At 41.0% G+C, this 19,791-nt stretch overlaps 1 protein-coding gene across 1 annotated transcript in view; it reads right to left on the bottom strand.

The window, feature by feature from the left end:
- The window catches only part of gli2a (GLI family zinc finger 2a), an 82,131-nt gene that overhangs the window by 44,578 nt on the left and 17,762 nt on the right, over positions 1-19,791 (bottom strand). The window lies entirely within an intron of this gene.

Raw genomic sequence — 19,791 nt, 5'->3', positions numbered from 1 at the left:
GTGTTTTGTTTCCTTAAGCATTTCTCTGTGCAAACCATTCTCCATGTGCAAACACTTTTGGATTTTAAAAGTGCACACAAGGCATTACACTATCAGCGTTAGATATCAATCAGTGGTTCAGATCTCCTCCCCACAGTGAAAGTGATCAAACAGCGTAACAGTGCTTGCATCTCTCCAGTTGTTCTTCAGCCTAAAGGCCAGTTTACTTGGCCTTAATGCAAGTATGGAAGCCAAATAAACAAGAATCCCCATGAGTAACACATGTCCCTTTCATCAGGGCCTCGCTGCCAACGGGGTCGAACCATTTACAAAGGAAAGAGGAGGAGGTTGATCCGTGTTACACTACAAGTCTGTCTTCAGTAGATTATACACGGGCAAATGTGAAGGGCATGAAGCCGAGCGGTGGAAAGCTTAAATCAGAGGGGAAAAAGCGAACATAAAAAGCAATTCTCCCATGGGGGAAATGACACTTGAGTTTGTGTACATATCAAAGAAAGTTTGCGTTGTTTCTGCAGAGCTCTACTTGAGCATTTTCGATTGTGTCGCTGTTTGTGTGTGTGTGCGCACGTGACTGTGGTTTGTGACAATTGACAGGCGAGCAGATGAAAGCTCCAGAGACGGGAGCGAGTGGCTAGGACATTACTCAGCAACAACAAACAACAGCCCTCAAGATAAGGCGTCATTTGTCACCGGAGCTGCAATGACAGCAGCGTGCATTGTGTGATAAAATTAGCTAACACGATACTTCCCTTGTGTGACACTCTGAGAGTTGAGTCACGGCGGGGTGAGCCTGCAGGGGAATCTCCTTTATCTGACAAACACCTTTATGGATACAGACAGGAAGGGCTCTCAATCATGAGGAAGTGGCTCTAGAGTTTTGTAACTTTAGCACACCAAGAGCTTTCCTTTGGAATGGGAAGTATCAATCCCATTTCAGTCCAAGTTATTTTGATGGAACAATAATAATCATAATAATGAATGATGAAATGTAACAAACAGGAAAATAAATTAACCATTTATTTTATGCCGCTAAAAGATTTTTTGTGTGTGTAAAAGCTGTTTTTCACCCTTCCTTGTTTATAGTAACACTGAGAATCTGCCCAGTTTAACCACAGACCTCCACTGAGCCGCCTGACCCGAGCGACTGGCCTTCAGCTGATGCCTTGCTCAAACCCACTTCAGTACCACCTGGTAAGTGAGGACTTACTTTGCAACAGATTTTCCCAGAACTCAAATATGCAAATAGGGGATAATCCTGTTAATTTGTATTTCTACAAAAAATACGTCATAAGAAAAGCAACGGCCACACCCAAAGCCCAGCTGCAACTGCCAATAGGACTGCACACCGAGGGCCTTGCACGCTATTTTTGGAGCACAGCCAACTGTGACTCCATCGCTAAATTCTGCTCACACACTCCTCAAAGCAATCGTAACAGCATAGTAAACATGTCAGAGGGTCAAAGCGGGCTGTACACGTGTCTTCAGCTCACCTCCTTTAAACACAACGCCATGGTGGCAAAGAGAAATATTGATTCAAGGCAGGCTGGACAAACATCACGCATGGGTCTGAATCGACACTTTTTGCACCACCTGAACTTATAACTTGACAGAACTTTAATATGACACAGACTGTATCATAAAATACTGTATAGATCTGTATATATAAAATGTCATAAAATATGTCATAGAGAGGAACTTCTTAATATGGTCATCTCAGGCTAAGAAAACCACTGATTTGCTGTTCAAGCCTTCAGATTACTTTCAGAACAAGGGTGGCTTAAAGGGAAAGCGGATTTAAAGGGGGATATCTAGTTTGCGCCATCTAGGAAAAAGGAATTGACTTCTAAATTGATCCACCAGATTCCTATTGGCATTCTTCACCCAGCATCTGGACTGCATTGTGGCTTCACTGACTCTACACTCGACATATGTAGCCTTACAGTGTTTCAGTGAATATGTCAAAACATGCAAATGTCAAAATAAAACAAGCATTTTCACAGTGAGTGGAAAGTTCAAGGCTGTTTTGGTGGAGAACTGGCGACGACAGCCATACAATCAGCTAGTTGACAATGAAGAAAAAGCATGTGTGTTCTGAACTTTCTAAAGCCCTGATGTGTGTAACTTGAAACTACAAATGCAGGCAGCAGAGCAGTGATTGCAGAAATCTGTCTCGTATAGGAAATTCATCTCAGAGTGACAGACCTTACATTGTGAGGATAAAGAACTAAATTCAAAAGCTACATTTAATTTAAAATTCTGTTTTAAACTATTTTTTTCTCTTAAAGGATCCCGTGTCTATAACATATTCGTCATTTCTGTCAGCTCATGGTTGTGGTAAGAACTCGTCATCCAGTGTTAGCATAATGACTTCATTATGACATTAATCCCCTGATGTCATACTCATCAGAATTTGTGCACAGAGCATGCGATCAGGACGGCTATAAAGTAAACTTCTAGTCTTTTATGTATTCTTTGAGGACTCTTGAACATATAAGAGATTGAGGATGGGCATTTGGAAGAATATGATGTCTTTTGGCTAATTTTCATTTTCTGTGTGTGCATTTTTTTTTTAACGTTGCTAATTTGGTGGAATGAACCTCATAAACAAGCACTTCACAATACTGACATATTTAAAATACAACGTTTCTAGAGCTTGTTTAAGCTCTAAGACCACTCCACCACAAGCTCCTGAGAATAATACCCAAACTCTACTTGTTCACCAACGAGCTGGTAACTTATAAAGTTAATAATGCCATGAAGAGAGTGTGGAGTTAACAGCTGTACACACAAATTTCCAGGGATTCTCAGCAGTATGATTTGGGCATGTCGTGCCGTGGAAACCTGGCATTTTGCGCTGAATGTTGGGTGCCATAGAACAAAATGTGGAAGTCTCCATTCACGTATTTTTTCAAGCTAACAAGCTATCCTATGCCACTAAGCTGGGTGCACATTGCTAGTTTTATCACCAGTGCCACTGCAGACCTGATCATATCTCCAACCGTGTATTCACTTGGAGGCTGCAAACCATGCTCCATCTTTTTGCTTTATTAATAGTTAATTTCCTAGGTGATACTTTTACACAAGATCAGTCAGTCAGTCTTTTATTGGTAGACACCCTATTACTATTGCTGATTCAAAGTCAGGACAACTTGGCCTCCGCTTCTTGAATTTTTGACACTTTTCGTTGTGTTTTTTTCTTGAGAAGGAATACTTCATTCTGGGTGTACCATGTTGAAGCCTGACATCATTACTTGTGACACAGATGTTTGAAGTTGTGTCATCATGTCGTAAAACTCAATCATTTTTATACTGTAATTGAAAATCTCTACTGCATTGTTAAATTGCAAACCAAATGTTTGTTGCATACAAACATTGGGTTAGCCATTCTTGACTGGACTGTATGCGCACTCTGTCATTGAGCCCACATGTAGACTGAATCAGTGCTGGAGAGCTTCCATCAACATAGAAAATGAAAGATTTGGAGAACAAATTTAAGAGTCTGGCAGTCAAATGTTTTTACTGAGACCACAACGTGGTGATAACAGTGGCATTTCATCAGACCTTGATGTTTTGGAGGGCTAAAATAAGACTCCCTAATGTCTTAGTGATTGTGCAACTGACTAGCAACATAGTGAAACAATTACAGTGTGGACTCATGCCAAACTCCAGACCTAATGCAGGGCAAACTCTTGTATGCTTATCTTGACTCAATCCAAAAAGGCAGGGCCTGCTGAATTGTATTTACCGTCTGTTTCCAGATATGAATTCCATTTAAGTGTTATTTCATGCCTTCTTAACGAAATTTCTAGAATGAGTTACTAAACAAAACAAATAGTGAATACAGATGGACCTATTTTATCAATATTTTACTATTTAGTTTGGGTTTTCCTTCAATAAACATGACTGGCGTCTTGAGCTGGAGATGGGTCTTTCTACAGTTTGATCACTGTGGCATTTGTTTTTCCGGGCCCTTGATTAGAAAGTATTTTTCCTTTGCTCTGCTTCAAAGCACTAATATAAAAGCACATTGAAGTTTTAACAATCCCTGCCTGGCTCTTCGTAATGATCCACATGTGGCACAGTTGTGATGTTCAACAACCAACCCATGCTCTTTTCTGTGGGGAAAAGGGTGCCACATGCTGCCACTGTATTATTCTTAATCTACTTTTATAGGCTCCACATTAAAGTTCACAACAAACACTGTGAGAAGTGACGCCATATGCTGAGGTTTGGGTGCTGGGGAATGAATCATGACTGCGGCAAAAAACCATAAAGACGATGGTGAATTTGGCAGCTTCACTAATATCCAGTGTTTTTCTTTCCAGTGCCTACTAGTTCACACCCCTGATTGTGTTTGGCCCAAATGTTGCCTATATTTGCAACTTTTTGGACCACATTTGGTTTTTACTGCTAAGTCAGAGACTCGCTGCTTCAAGTCAGCTGGCATTTGGCCCATATGAGGTGGATGTATGGCTGTGTTGCTGGATTTGGGCAACAGTGAATTTTTGGGGCACATCTTGACTGTACAACTCTTTCCAGTGGTATAAGTAGCACAAATCTGTCTCCTGTCCATGTTCTCTCTAAACCCATTAATGCTTCTAGACTTTTATGCATGTCTCAGGTAGCTCGTTAGGTCTTTCTCTGTCATCTACTCCCAGACTGGTAGCTAAAGGGTTAGTCTTACAGCAAACACTCCCAGCTTTGCGGGGCATACAGTATTCATTATATCTAAAATCCATTCTGCTTTTTTCAGTGTGAGCCCACACACCAGTGGCGCTGAGGCATGCATTCATTCCTGAGATGTACCGTGTCACGAAAAACACCACTGTCCTATTTCTGTCCATCTAGCAACAGTACCATTTGACACTCCAGCAGAGCTGTGAATTTTGTATATTCCCCCATGAATTGGTGATAGCTCTTCTTCTTGTGCGGTGTTGTGAGTGTCACAGCAGACAAGGAGGAACATTTACTAGAGTTAGCATGAAGATAGCTTTTCAGTACACAACACAGCCTGGTAAGAAAGAAAGACTGTGTCTCAAGACACATTAGATCTTAAGGGTAATGCCCTGCAAAGAAAAGCACAAGTCTTTGGGTATTTTACCTGAACTCAAACCCTGCTACTAACCTGAATGCATCACTGACGACTTGGTGGACGTTAAGAGGTTAAAATATACCTAGTTCACTATATTTATTCTATCTATTCTAAGGATGCTAAAGAGAACCAATTAAGCCTCACCAAGCACCTATATGTGCTACTTTTGCAGTGAGACTGGGCTCATACTTTTGATGACTAGTGGAACAAATAAACTTCGATTTTGACTGACCCAACAGGTCGTGGAACACATTTTATTTACACTGTCTGGCAAACCTGGGGAGACCAAGCAATCCATAAGCTCAGTTTTTCTACCATACAAAGACTTTATTTTAAGCAAACCACTCCGCCACAGGTCTTATTGAAACAGGGTTATGTTTCTATAGCGATTTCCAAGCCCACACTGTCTGATCTCCCCCCCCATCAGACCGCCACTTGTCAGCTACTATTAGGGCTAGCGGTTGCCTCCGCTTACATGTGGTACCCATCACCCCAGACCATGAGGTAGTGATCCGGTTCAACTGCTACAGCTCTGGGCCCCCAGGGACACTTGGTTCAGTGAGACCTGGGATCACCTCCGGTTATATGTGCCGTGTTATGACAGCCTAATAGTGCTAGTAACTATGTGGCAGCCGAGTGAAAGAGAGAAAGTTAGACAGTGGACGAGAAGGACGGAGGTGAATGTGCATACAGATGTTGGTCTTTCATAAAAAAAGAGAGTAAGTGGTGGCTAAAGAAATAAAGCCCGTACGTTTTTAGAAGTTTGGATATTAATAAGATTTGGAACGTCAAGAATATCTTAAATGTCAGTGTTTGACATGTCATTGAGGATGTTCAGCGTGGTTTGAGTTGTTACTTTTTTGAAGGAAAATATTTTTCGGAGCATTTTTGGTGAACATGAGACTACAAAAACACCCAGCGAGGCCAACAAAAACGACTGTATGTAATAGGTATGAAATTTCTAGTGTGAAGAGTTGAGCTAATGTGCTCCATACTCTCTCACAAATTCTTTAAAATTACAGAAAATAATTCATAAATATTCAGGTTAGTATGGTGAGCTGCTCTGATGTCCTGTCCTTACATGAGCGTGAGAGTCACCCCAAATAAAAGCTGTGTATTATTGTTTTTTCTCCATCTGCCCCATGGAGAAGTTCAGGGGCAATTACACCGTCTCGATTACTGTGACAAACTGCCAAAGCTAAACTTTAACCAGTCAGGACAACACACACACACACACACACACCCACCCACAATTTTCCACAAGACCCATTGAACAGAATCAGCAACAGCCTGGTACATTAATGCACACCTGCACAAACAGCTTCACTGCCGGTGAATGAGCTAGTCAGCGTATCCTAACAAAGTCGTAATTTACCTTGAAATATACTAAGAAAAGCTTTTACAAATGGGCTTAACATGGCCTGATTAGCAGCACTAGCTAATAGTAGCTTAAAAATCTCATCCACTAATCAGTAGCAGTAACAACCAGATCACAGACACTAGACTAAACTACATGTGAGGACTGAAATAACAATGTGGATTCATAATTGACTTTGCTAGTGAGGAGGCTAGGTAAGTATGCCAGCTTGGTGCTATGTTTGACATCGAGAAAGTCATATATATCTTAACAGTAGGAAAATGTTAGCTGATGTTAATCAAAAGAAAGCCAGTGTTAATTAGTGAAACCCTTTTCCCAAACATGAATATGAATGATGTACTGGAAAAACTAGGGTCTGCATCAGCTGCGGGTTTTAGTCATGGAGGGAGCTTCATTTGGTTTCAGCGATCAAAACCTCAGTTTATATGAGAGGGATGGAAAGAGCCTGAAATCTGATTTCTTCATAACAACAGTGATTTCTTTTCTGACGAGTTTATGATCTCTTTTGAAGTCGTATTGAAATAAATGTAAATTATAACGCTAAAGCAGGGGATGAGCTAGCTGTAAGTGCACTTCTCAGCTAGCTAGTCTTCGCAACGAATAGTTTAAAATCAACCCACCCTGAAACTCCAACTTCAACTGATGTACACAATCATGTTCTAATTATTTCAGCTTCAGTCTGTTGCGGTACTGTGATCCCTGCTGTCTTTCAGGGACTTTGGAACTTGTGTGAAAATGTGTTGAGATTAATCAGCTTCCATAAAAAGTTTGGACACTTGTCACTTCAACTTAAACTGCTCTGAAAATATATGAAAACATAAACCATGTGCAGATTTTTTCAGACTAAATACACAACTTAATGACGTGTTGATGGATAGCTCTGCAGTATCCATATATTTCACCCTTCTTGGAACATTTATAGGTTAGGTCAATATTTGCTCACGTCTGTCATTACGACTTACGGTTCAAGCACCCAGTCTGGATGTTAATTGGCTTGCTTGTCATGTAATGGCTTTTGCATTCAATTTTCCAAAAGTTGGGATGATTTTATTAAGTGATTTCCAGTCTGTAAATGGTGAGGGACCCCATGGTTTTGGCAACCTGAACCATCCCCCCCTCACCCCTCATTCTTTGGGCCAGGACGCCTATAAGTCTGCACCAGTGGAGCTCGCCTGGCCTCACAGGAAGGAAATATTACCTGGAGCGGAGCGTTAATTGGAAAGTGCCCAGACGCCGTTGAGTGCTAATGAACAGCCAAAATGGCCACAGAAATGAAAAAGTAAAAAATCCAGATTGAGAGCAAGGAAAGATGAGGGGGTCGAAAACTCACTGAGGCTCTCTGTGAGCCCTCAGCCTCTGTCCGAGGCTTACGGCTACTTCCTCCTCTATAATAAGGGGTTATCCCCCTGCACAATGGAGAAATTAAAGTGTAAAACCTCGCAAGGCAAATTACAGCTTTTCCTCTGAGTTAGAGGAAGTGTCTTGATATGTAAACAATACCCCCTCTTCAGCTGAGTACCCTCTCCCTCTCTCTTTCTCTCTTCCTCTCAGTCGCCCCCCTTGGCCCTTCCCCCCTGCCTCCTTCTTTGTTCCGTGGGAATTTCAGATGGGCCAGATTCTCCCTAAGACTACAACTCTCTTGAATAAAGAGGATTTACAGTACCTTTATCGCTTAAGCATCTCAAACCTGTTTCGCCAAAGCTAACACTTAAAGAATGTGCACAGCACTCATGCAAAGAGCATAGACACAGTTTAAACTCTCTGAGGTTAACTAGATCGTCTCCAAAACTTCTTTTTCACTTCTAATAAAGACAGGAAGATAGTCATGATTGCAAAATTAACAGTTTAAATCATGTATCAAAAAGCAGTGCATATTTTCTGCTGTGCACCTGGAAAGAAAGTGCCTCAGTCTGCACAACAAGATGACACAGCCTTTCAGCAAGACAGCTTGTACCCAAGGACAACCAAAGAGCAGAGCCAAACCTCTACTCACTATCATACATTTCAAACATAGCTTTTTGTGCATGTCTATATTTCAGTAAAAACATATGGTTGTCACAAAATCCATTGACTTACAGGCAACCTAAACTGAAGCAATATAAAGAAGATGCAGTTGTGAAACCAAGGACAAACCAACAACAACACAAACACACAGAACTGTAAAGAAGCTACCAAAGATGAGTTAATACTACAGCATAAAAACGATGTGGGATATCAACGACTGATAACTGTCCAGTTATGGAAGCTTGTCTTTTACAGAACACAATGCAAAGGAAAAGATGATTGAGGTAATTTAATTATAATTACACAGCTTGCCCAGCAGTGCAGTTCCAACTCGTCTGTTTAACCATGTTAGTACTGTGTGCAGCACATGTCGCAGAGGAACATAAGAGCTCAGCAGACAGTATATGTGCTGTTTTTCTGTAGGAATATTAAATTCTTGCTTATAACTCCTTCAAAAAACCCAGAACATATACTAAATACTTACCGCTATTAACATTTGCAAACACTACTTTATATACCATTTTTACATTTTACATAATGTTTTTCATTCGTGTTTACACTTCTTTATACTGTCTTAAACTGCTTTGTTTTTCTCCTTTGCTAACAGTTAAGCATCACATACCAAGCCCAATTCTTTGACTGTGTGAATTTTCTGATTTTGATAATAAAAATCTGGATGTCTGGATCATGGAAAAAAAATAGTCCTACTTTGTAATTCTGCAGTGTTGCTAACAAGAGCTAAAATAAAAGTTTAGACAGGTTTCGAGTGGATGTGCTATATTTACTGAATGACCTCTTCAAAAAAAGCTCTCTCTCTCTCGTTTGTTTGATTTCAAAGAGTAATGAATTTCTAAAGTTAAAGCAGGAGGAAAGAATAAAATTATCCAGTGTAAACAAATGGTCTTGGCAAATTTCTGAGTCTGTGTTTCTGAGGCAGCACTGGACTCATAGCTGGTTTTCAGTTGAAGCATTGCAGTTTCTTTGTGAAATAGTTTATACAAATCTTCGGGCCCGCGCAAAGTGCAATGAAAACGGTCAAACAGACAGACGGGATATTTTTCAGATCTGTGTCTGCCCTGAACATGTCTGTATTTGTTGCTGTCAGGGGATGACCCCAGTATCCTTTGAAGCCCAAGCCAGGAATTCTCAGGCTTAGCTGACACCATCAGGGGAAATCACCTGGCAAACAAAACACAACAAGCTTACACACTATACTAACACAAATACCTAACACACACAGCCTTCAGCTAAATAAACGCTCATTTGCAGACTATTGATTAGATGTAGGGGGAAGAAAAAGTGGGAAACTTCACTGCACAAGTGTAATTATATCTTTGCATAAGAAAACATTATCTTTACTTGGCAGAGGTAAGTCTGGGTATATGCTCGGTATTTTCTAAGAATGTAAAAGCTGAATTTGAACACCATTCATGTGTCGTACATGTAGCAAAGCATACCATGCGGCTGGAAGGTATAGAAAGAAATTCTATCTTAATATTTTTAGGATGATTTACATTACATTAACATTTATCTCTGTACTTTCTACTAAAGCAACAAGTGAGAAGTCACAGCAGTGATTAATGTGATTTCCGTTAAAGATTTACATTTAGTGGCAATGACTAAACAGTTTTCACTCGGTTGAAGATAGAGTTTCTCTCAGTATGTTACCTGTAATAAAAAGCAGAAACACAAACTAAAGCCATGGACTGCTTGGACAGAGACTCTAGACATCTATCACTGTTTATACCTGATGTCAGACAGGAAGTGAAGTCATTATATTTACACTTCATTGCACTTTATGTAACAAGACATGTTAGCTTTTATGATAACAGCTGGCTATATATGAGTGGAGATATCTTGGTGGACACACTGAGAAGCATATTTGCTTTCTTGCCCTGTGTAAGATAAACAGATTGAGCTCATGGCTCAAGTCGAGACTTGCTTAGCTTAGCTTAGCTTGAAGACCAAAGATACTGGGGAACTGTTCACTTTACTTTCTCCAACTAGTACCTCTGCCATTACACTCCACCAGACTCCACTCACAAAAGTGGCAATTCTGCCTCACAGAACATGAATGTTTGTTATTGTTGTTTTGTGTCTTAATTGTTTCAGTTCAGACCCAAATGGACCCAGTAAACACCAATGCTCACAAAGTAGAAAAGCTACTCTTTTTTTTGTCAGCACAGTCTAAAGGCTTTAAAAAGAGGGTGTTATTTTCCCCAAATGAACAAATTTTATTGACAAGTGTAAATTTTAACATTAAGTTATTATGAAACTTGACTTGTTATCCAGTGATGCATTGGCACTGTGTCCCCCTCCATGCTCTTCATATAAAGTGCAAAACAACAAATGAAACCACCAGCACGACTTTACTGACAAAACACTGAAAGCTGAAAGATTATAGAGGATAATATCGAACCACTCTTGAAAATATATGAGTGTATTTTAAAATATCTATATACTGCCTAGTCCTTGCTGCTTGTGTTGCCTTGGGAAGATACTTCTCTACTTTTTCCATCAATTTTAAGTTTATGTGCAACTCAGTAGTGCTCACATCACAGCAGCCTCGCTGGTGTGTAGTGTATTCAGAAACCCAATAAACAACACAATGGCAGCTTAGCTAAGATCTGTTTGCTATACATATGAACGCTGAGGCAATTCAAGCGTTAAGTGATAGGTTAACAGACCAAAAGGAGGGACATGTGTCGTGTTAGGATGAGTGAGGAGAATTTACGATTCAGCTCTCAGACATCCTGTTTCTAGAAACAGGGTGGATGCTTTTAGCAAGGAATACCACTCAATCATGTGTTGCTACCCAGCTGTTAGAACGACTGACTTTATTCCTGCATTTTTCTTGCAGCTGGATGATGAATGACATTACAAATTAGTTTTCCATATGGCAGCATTTTGTTTGCTTTTTTCTTTTCGAAGGGCCATGACAACCATCCAGGGGCCTCATGACAGGCTTAGCTGTGATTACAGAGCGGTGTAACTAATCGAAACAAAGTTCTGAAGAATTTTCTCACAAAGAATAAGAGGATGTAGCAAATGGATACTTATAGCTGGTAGAATATATTTCAAAATTATAGCTTTTTAAAAAAAACCCTGGAGTAAAGAAGGCGACATAAAGAACTGTACAGGAAAACCAGTGCCCAACTGGAATTTATCTTCTATCCTACATATGAAAAATTGTATGAGATTCAGCTTATTGCCTTTTTTGTTTCATATGACAAGACAACTCAAATTTTATGATAGCAGGTGGCTATATATGATTCTATATGATATATGGCGATATATCAGTGGAAAGATCTTACAGAAGTAGGTGGACAATTGGAAAAGTTTTGCTTTTTTCCCTTGAGTGGGATGAAAAGATGGAGCTCATGGCTCAAGCTGAGACTTGTTTAGCTTAACTTAGCTTAGCTTAGCTTAGCTTAAAAACAGAAGGTAGTGAGGAACTGGGGATAGATTTTTAAGTGTATCCTATCTTGGATGGAAAAATATGGAAAAAGATATACTCCTCAACTGGTTGGTGAATGCAGGACATTTCTTGCTGTTACTAGATGAAATTGTTTGCAAAGAGGACTACAGCACTGCACCAACCCCCTGTAGTTTGTACGTAAGATGCTGACTGGATGAAAACTCTCAACAACTATTTGCCAAACAACAAGCTGTGAAGAGAGTGGCTCAAACCAAAAATGGAGATCTTTTGCCTTGAGAGAAAAAGATGTGCCTTTTGAAACATGTTGGTTTCAGCTGTAAGGCACAACTTCCACTTGAAAGCTAATGGGCTGGTTTCATGACTTGGGCAGTACTTATATCCTTTGGATGTAATGTAATTACAAGATACTCTGTTTTTTATATAATTAGAAAAATATGAAAGTCATTAAATTTATAACACCGTGTTAAATCTATGCTGTGGCGTCACAGACACCTCCCCCAAAACGGACTACTGAAAAACAGGACTACTACTTCCAGGCCCAGAAGTAAGAAATTGTTTATATAGTGTATATAGCTTTAGAAACTTGTCTTTATTCTGAATTTTGAATCCCACACATAGTGAATATTCATCAGTGAAAATTATTTTTTTATGAAAATTGTATCCACTCTTGACTCAGATATCTACTTATTTTGCTGGTTGCCCAAACGAGGCCACTGGGGGCGGCCGGACTCATGGCTGCACGCTCCGTCTGGAGGAAGATTCCTCCCTCCTGGGGATGTGACTACGAAAAATACTGTAAAAGTTTATTTTTTCATAAATGTTTATGGAATTCCTCCGCCTCCGCTGCAAACCCAGCTGCTGCTGACAGGGCAGGATGGTCTGAGATTGTTTCCATCCATGACCGTTTTATTTAAAAGTTTGAACCAAAGGCTGGCAGGTGATGTGTATGAACAAGTGTGACTGTGCCCCAGAGCTGTGGGTGATTAGGCCAATTGCTAAATGCTACCAGAGGCGAGAGACCGACGTGTTGAAACCTTATAGCTGTAATTAAAAGAACCAGTGTGTCCCCCAGGAGGAATTTCACTGATGGCAAAAATCAATTTCCTCCTCTTGCTTTCAGCTACAACACAATTACACCAGGCATTAATTTTAAAGACACCTTTTGTCCAGCGGCTTACTGTGGCTGGCACACACCTTATATGTTGGGCGGCCGGAGTCGAGGGGGTCTTGTGTGAAACATTTGAGAACATTATCCCCAGAGAGCTGTATGTGGATGCAGACGTTCTGAGGTCCTATATTCTCTTAACCACAGACATACTTGTCTCATCATGGGTCAGTGGGCTTTCTTCCCCCTTAATCCTTTTCCTCCAGCAGTGTTTCTACGAGGGCGGACCACAGCTGTGCCTGCAGTCAAGGGGGAGGTTAGGGGATAAGAACCGGAAGAGCCTGACCACAAACTGTCCGCCTCGAGACCAACTCAGCCATATGAACCGGGCCTGTTTATATAAGCACCTCCCGCCTGTGTTTACAGCTAGCACACATTTTTGTTTTACCACGTCTAAACTCCTCGGACGTTTATTTGGCTTCACTTGAACTGTGAGTGTTAGGGCTACATTAGCGGATGAAAGTAGCCGAGGCTGGCAGACTGGGAGCTGTAGTCTGACGGATACTGAGGATTACGCTGGGGCGGAGAGGTCGAAAAGCGCAGTCGCTGACTTTCAACAAGTTCTTTGATAACATGGAGCATCTTCCTGTGGAAAAAAAAGAAAGCGGTTGCCTGAGCCGACACCTTAGAGAAGAGTTATAGGCACCTTCTTGGGCTGATTTCCATCAGTCCACAAACAAAACAGGCAGGAAGTGTCTGAGAGGTGGGGGCATGGATTACACTCTGCATGCTGGGAAAGGGCTTTCTGCTTAAGAGAGGATGAAGCACAAAAAGAAAAAGGGAAGTGCAAGGAAGGGAGAGACTCGAAGGATAGGGAGAGAAAGCTGGTTGACGTGGTGTTGGCTAATCCCCTAAAGCATCCATATATTGCCTCCACCTCCTCTCCCACTGCTTGTAAACTGCGAGGAATGTAGCATGTTGTCTTTGGTTCTTGTGCGTGTAGACGCCTCTGGTACGGAGAGATTTATATCCACAGACATTGCCCAAAGCATACCACATTGCTTTTTTAATTCTGGAGGCTTTGAAGCAGAGGCGGAGCTCCAAAGAAACAACCAGTATCAGAATTGTCCTCTCATTTGAGCCTGATTTATGTTTCCTAACCACATTAGAGAGCTGCCAAAGGCTGTTAGCCCTCCATTGAGTTGGCATACAATAGATTCAGAAAATACAGTGTTAACATTAGGCTGTTTAATATTTTTCTCTCCGGCTGTCTTCTAAGCAATCTGTAAAATAAACATTTGTCTTGTGATATTCTTTTTCAAAAGTAGAAAGAAATGTCTCTGTGGTGCTTTGAGCTCGTTAGGAATTCCTCTGAACTCCTTGGTTGGACTCAAGTTGGGGTTTCTTTGCTATAAACATAAAAAAGAATACTGGGAATGTATTCATAATTCAGTTTTACATAAAATACCCAAATGTTTGAATATATACCATACATTAGACTGAAAACCCTTGTAGCCAATTGATCCCAGTCTCTGGAGGACAGCCACAGCATTGCTTCTTATTGCCTCCTCTTGTACTTATTTTGTAGGCCAGCCACTCTGTGACGAGAACTGCCTGTAATGACTAATGATAAAGGCTTCAGCAAAAGCTCGGGGATCAGAAATGAGTGTTTTTGGCTACAGCACAGCAATCAGCAAGGCCAAAAAACAAAACAAGATGTCCTCCTTCTGCTTTCACTTAGCATATCTAATCTTTGAATTCTGTCTTAGCCAGCCAGAGGCCTAAAGTGAAACACTAGATAAGACGGAGAGGCAGACATAGACATCAGGATTACTTAACTGTTCATAAGAGCCACATGAATTAACTTAAGCGCCCAGAAAGCCAGTCAACCGTTCAAGTATTGTAAGAATGCTAGCTGGTGGGAAGATGTGAATATGAGATGTGAACAAAGAAGCTACAGAAAAAAGTTGCTAAAAATCAAAAACTAAACCAAATTTAAATGTGGCTGATCACCAGCTCAAGATCATCTTCACACCCACCTCTGGACTTTTTTCAATGTGGCTGCTATGTTTAGATCTCTTCACAGAAGTCCTTTTATGACCTCTGCACATTTTTATTTTTAGAAACAACATAGTCTAAATCTCTGTTAACAGTCTCAACTTAGGGGATGAATTCATGGCTCAAAATGTTGCAATCCACTTGTCACGCATTGCTTTGATGCTTACAGCTAGGTGCTTCTGGACATTCCAACATCTTCATTGCCTAGGTAACCCTCTAATGTGTTTACCATGAGATCATATCATCGATGACTTGAACTGGAAATTGGCAAAATAGATTTTGACTAGCTTCTTTCTGAAGATGCTGTTCATGTCCATGTCCATGTGTAAAAACACGAATCCAATGTCTTCAGCCTGAGCTTGCGCAGACTTAAGACAGGTTCTTAACTTAATATTTCTTTAATACACACTTTCTAATAAAAGCCTTCAAAGATTCTAAGTGATGTTAAATTCAGTTTAAATGCTTTCTGTTATTTCACGTAAAGCACACAGTGCTAGTGTTTTTGACCTCTCCAGACAATCAGATCACTTGTTTTGATGTTGAACTGACATCAGTCTGTTTACTTGAAAAATGTACATTTTTAAAATTTCAATCTATTTCCATTGCACTTTTGGTCTCTAAAGTAGCATCAGAAGTCTTGAATTTAACTTGTTTCTGCCTGTAGTCACTTGGTTGAAACACATACTGGAGCTATCAGGTATGAAATCTAAACAGGTATAAGCCGATCCTGCAGACGACGAAGCTATAAATCTGGAAATAAAAGCTGTAAATTGAAAGTCTTTCCGGGACAGAAACAATATCGGCATCTCTTGAAGTCATTCTTGGAGGACAGCAGTGAGTTCCTGATAGTGTGCTGCTATAGACCCTGACAGGAAAATAAACACTGGGACTTGGTCAATAGGCCTTCCTGTAAGCTTGTTGCTTGCAAGTCTTCTCAAGTATCAGGGAAGGCATTATTGATATGTTACAAAATGTTACTGTAAATGACAACTGATAAGAGTCGATTCCCTCTCCTCAGTGGGGATATATACTGTTAAAAATGAAACCCGTGACATGTTTGGTGGCTTTCAGACCCAGGGGAGGCGTTTGTATGTGCAGCCATGTAATTCGATCTACAGCACCTCTTTAAACACGACACATAACATAAGGTTGAATTTTTGCTGACAGCTTAACTTGCCTCCTTCAAATAATAATTCAGGAAGAATTGTGAGGAACTGCATTTTTCTTTTTTTGGTTGAGTATTTCAGGCATCACAAGATGAATTCTTTGATTCTTTCAACCAAGGTGGAGGGCCAAGGAGTTGAACCCCAAGGGGGCACAGGGGTATAGCATGAATGGAGTCATCCCTGCATAACTCTGGCCAGTGAGTGCCCCCACCCCCTCCTCCACCTCTGAACTGTTCGGTGGAACCACAGCAGTGTAAGAGCCTCATTTAGGAGCACAGAAAGAAAGGCAGAAATCTCTTTCTCAGGAAGATTAGTGGCTGTCCCTTTGGAGTAGCCCTGTGGACGGGGAGGGATGGGGGAGGTCTATTTTTCTCTGGGACATTTTTCTCTGCCAGGGAGGGCCGTGACCCACTCCAGAGCACCATCCAGAGAAAGGCCCCGTGCATAAGGCAGAGACCTCAGCAGAGACCCTTCAGACTCAAGTTCTGAGACTTACCCAGTGATAACCATGATTAACACCTAGTTCCTTATCGCAAATCCACCCTCCACTCCCAGAAAGACTAATTATACTACACACCATGTCTTCATCCATCTATGCTACATTTTCGGTACCTTTACGTGTAAAACAGCTTATCACATGGGTGGTAACCTCTGTGGTACTACAGCTGTACCCTTGTGGAGACCTGAAACCAGTCTTGAACCTTTGGTGACAATTTTGGACTTTAATGTCAAGATACAAAGATCTTGACATTAAAGATCTTTGTATCTTCTAGTTTCTTAAACTGTGTTCAGCATAGGTCTAAAAAGCAAGAGATTCACCTGCTGACAGGTACCTGATTCAGAATAAAATTTTCTTAGTCCAATAAAATGTACTCCAACTCGCTGACAGTAATCAGATATGAGATTACTCATATCTCTCTTCATGAGATTATTCCAGGAAAACGTTTTTTTTCTTCTGCTTATTGTAATATATGTTTCATTTTTAGCCTTCAAAAAGTTACTCATAGTTACTCTAATAAAAGACCCCATGGAGTTACATTCACATACCCGTAGGAGCAGAAACAGACTTTTATTGGATTTCTGTTTCAGAGATGTTTCGAGTTTGAGTAGTAAGACTTATTTCTGATCTATTTTCACGAGGAAAGGCTGGAAGAAGTGATTTAATGCTTTCACAGTAAGGGCTCTCGAAAGTGAGGTAATTTTTCTCCTATTGGCACCCTCCTTAGATACATCAGTGCTGAGAATAACTATCTGTGGACATTACGTTTTATATGCTGAGGATCATCGATCTTTGCAAAGGCTTCACAAGCCTCAGGCAAATTCTAAGAAAGATGAAGACAACACTGTGGTTAGGCAGAAATAATCAGCATTACCCAGCTTGTCTGCTCCACTGGCCTCGTACAGTCAACACAAAAATGAGCGATGATGGAAAAATTCTCTCTGGCAAACTTTTTCTGAATATAACGGGAGTCGTAAAACAACTCTGGCAGATCTGTGTTTGAAACCGTCACTCTTCGTCAGTCGAGGTCAGAGGAGAGTAGCACATCTGAGCGCATGTACACTTTGGTGCAAAGTGGGGAGGGGGGTGTATCAATCACAGGTTTCCCTTTGAAATTGTGAGATGTTTTACAGTCCTGGAAGTGGGCACCTAATCTGAACACATGTTATTCTGACATGCTGAAGCACAAGCCAACACACACTCGTAAATCCCGGGGCCTGGGAATCAGGTTGCAGGAGGCGAGCCTGTGGAAGCACGCCCTGCACCGAGACAGATGCAGGCTGTCACACAGAATGTGGGTGCCCATTTAAAACCATTAACAAGACGCTGAGAAACAAGCCTGATTCTTATCATATGGACTCAATCTGATCTGGGCTTTTGTGCCAGCATTCCCCTTTCCCTTTATCCTCATCCTACTTCTTCTTTCCCCTTGGATCCTAACACTCTCTCTTTATTAGAAACCAGACACAAACTTCCATTATGTTTCCACACTCAGAGACACAGACAAGTTCAACAGGGCAATGCAAGTCTCCATGAAACACAAGCAAAGTTAGGAGATTCGTGAGCAGCTGACAGAAGGGATTATGGAGAACAAGACGTTCACGGGATGTTTCTCCTTGAGTTACACTATTCCATTGTGGAGTTATATTTTCAAAAATAACCTCACTGCATATGGACTATGCAGGGGACCATTTGGTGTCACCGTTAAAGCTCAGAGTAATCATCCTTTTTCAGCTTGCAAGGATACAGTTTTAAAGTGAAAGGAAACAGAGCAAAACAAGGCTCCTAAACAGTCTGCCGGCTGATAAACCTGCCACTTACCACTTAACATTCATTCTAAAACACACCATGTGCTATCATAGTATTGTGGAAGCGAGGCAGCATTTTATGCCCATTTTGGTGTTCCTATGAGGAAGAAATTATTTAAGAAGAGTGGATCTGAACCTAAACCTTACACCCACTTGGTCAACGGAAATCCATCTGGGGTTAGGGTTAGGAGTAGGACATGGATACTTTTTAAATGTAGTTTGAGTACTTAAAAATTCCACTTCAAATACGAGTAAGCAGAACAAACGAGGACGTAAAAGTTTACCAGTACAAAACTACTTGATGTATTCACAATCGTCCTATATTTTTTGTTTGAATCTGCATACTAATATAAGAAACAAAAAGGAGGCATAATCCAAATTGAAAGCAAAAGCCTTAAAACTATCTAATGACATACTAATGTCCTACTTTAAAGGTTCCCCTGTGTGACAAAGTGAGCTTTGTGATGGCAGGCCATCAGGCACTTCATTAAACAGTAAAACAACTTGAATGGTACGTTGCTGCAGTGGCCTTTCACTCGATGCCAGAGCATCTTTCTGAGGGGGTTCAGTGTCCACCAGCCGGCGTTAGTAATTTATAACACTTGTACCTCAGAGGCCCCAACAAGGTCCTCCAACCTCGTTATGATGAGTTTTCATCACACACTCACTAATGAAAACATGAGCTCTCATCTTTTAATTATGAGACGAAGTCTTGGACACCCCGCACCCTCACTGTTACCTCACAAGCACAAATAACCCCTGATGGTTGCAGCCTGCTGCTTTTCAGTGGGGCAAGGTTATGAAAATTCAACCCCCACAGCCTCCGTGACACACAATGGTCAAAACTGTGTAAACGACTGAATAATTCATGTTATAGCAAGTGCAATATTTTCTTATCGCTGGTTTGAAAAACTTTTGGACCCTTTGTGGAGGTGCCAGAGAGGACGCACTGAAACGCCCTAGTTTCTCACCACACATCCCTAAACAATTAATGCTCATGGCTCCTCTCGTGGCAGGCCACCAAGCCCATCATTAAGCAGAAATAGCGCTAACGCCACAATGTCATGCGACATCTTGTTAGCATTTCAAAGGTGCTTCCCTCCTCCCTCCTCTTTATCCACGGCCTCTGATACACCATGTCGTCCACTGCTGTGCCAGCCTTTTTTAGTAATTCATGAAATTTACACTCGGGAGGTGAGAACAAGGTCTTTCGACCTCATTATAACATTTTTTCATCACCCA

This window comes from Oreochromis niloticus, linkage group LG16 (genome assembly GCF_001858045.2).
Source record: "Oreochromis niloticus isolate F11D_XX linkage group LG16, O_niloticus_UMD_NMBU, whole genome shotgun sequence".
NCBI lineage: Eukaryota > Metazoa > Chordata > Actinopteri > Cichliformes > Cichlidae > Oreochromis > Oreochromis niloticus.
Note: the sequence above shows the minus strand (reverse complement) of the source record. Positions and strands in the feature narration are given on the sequence as shown.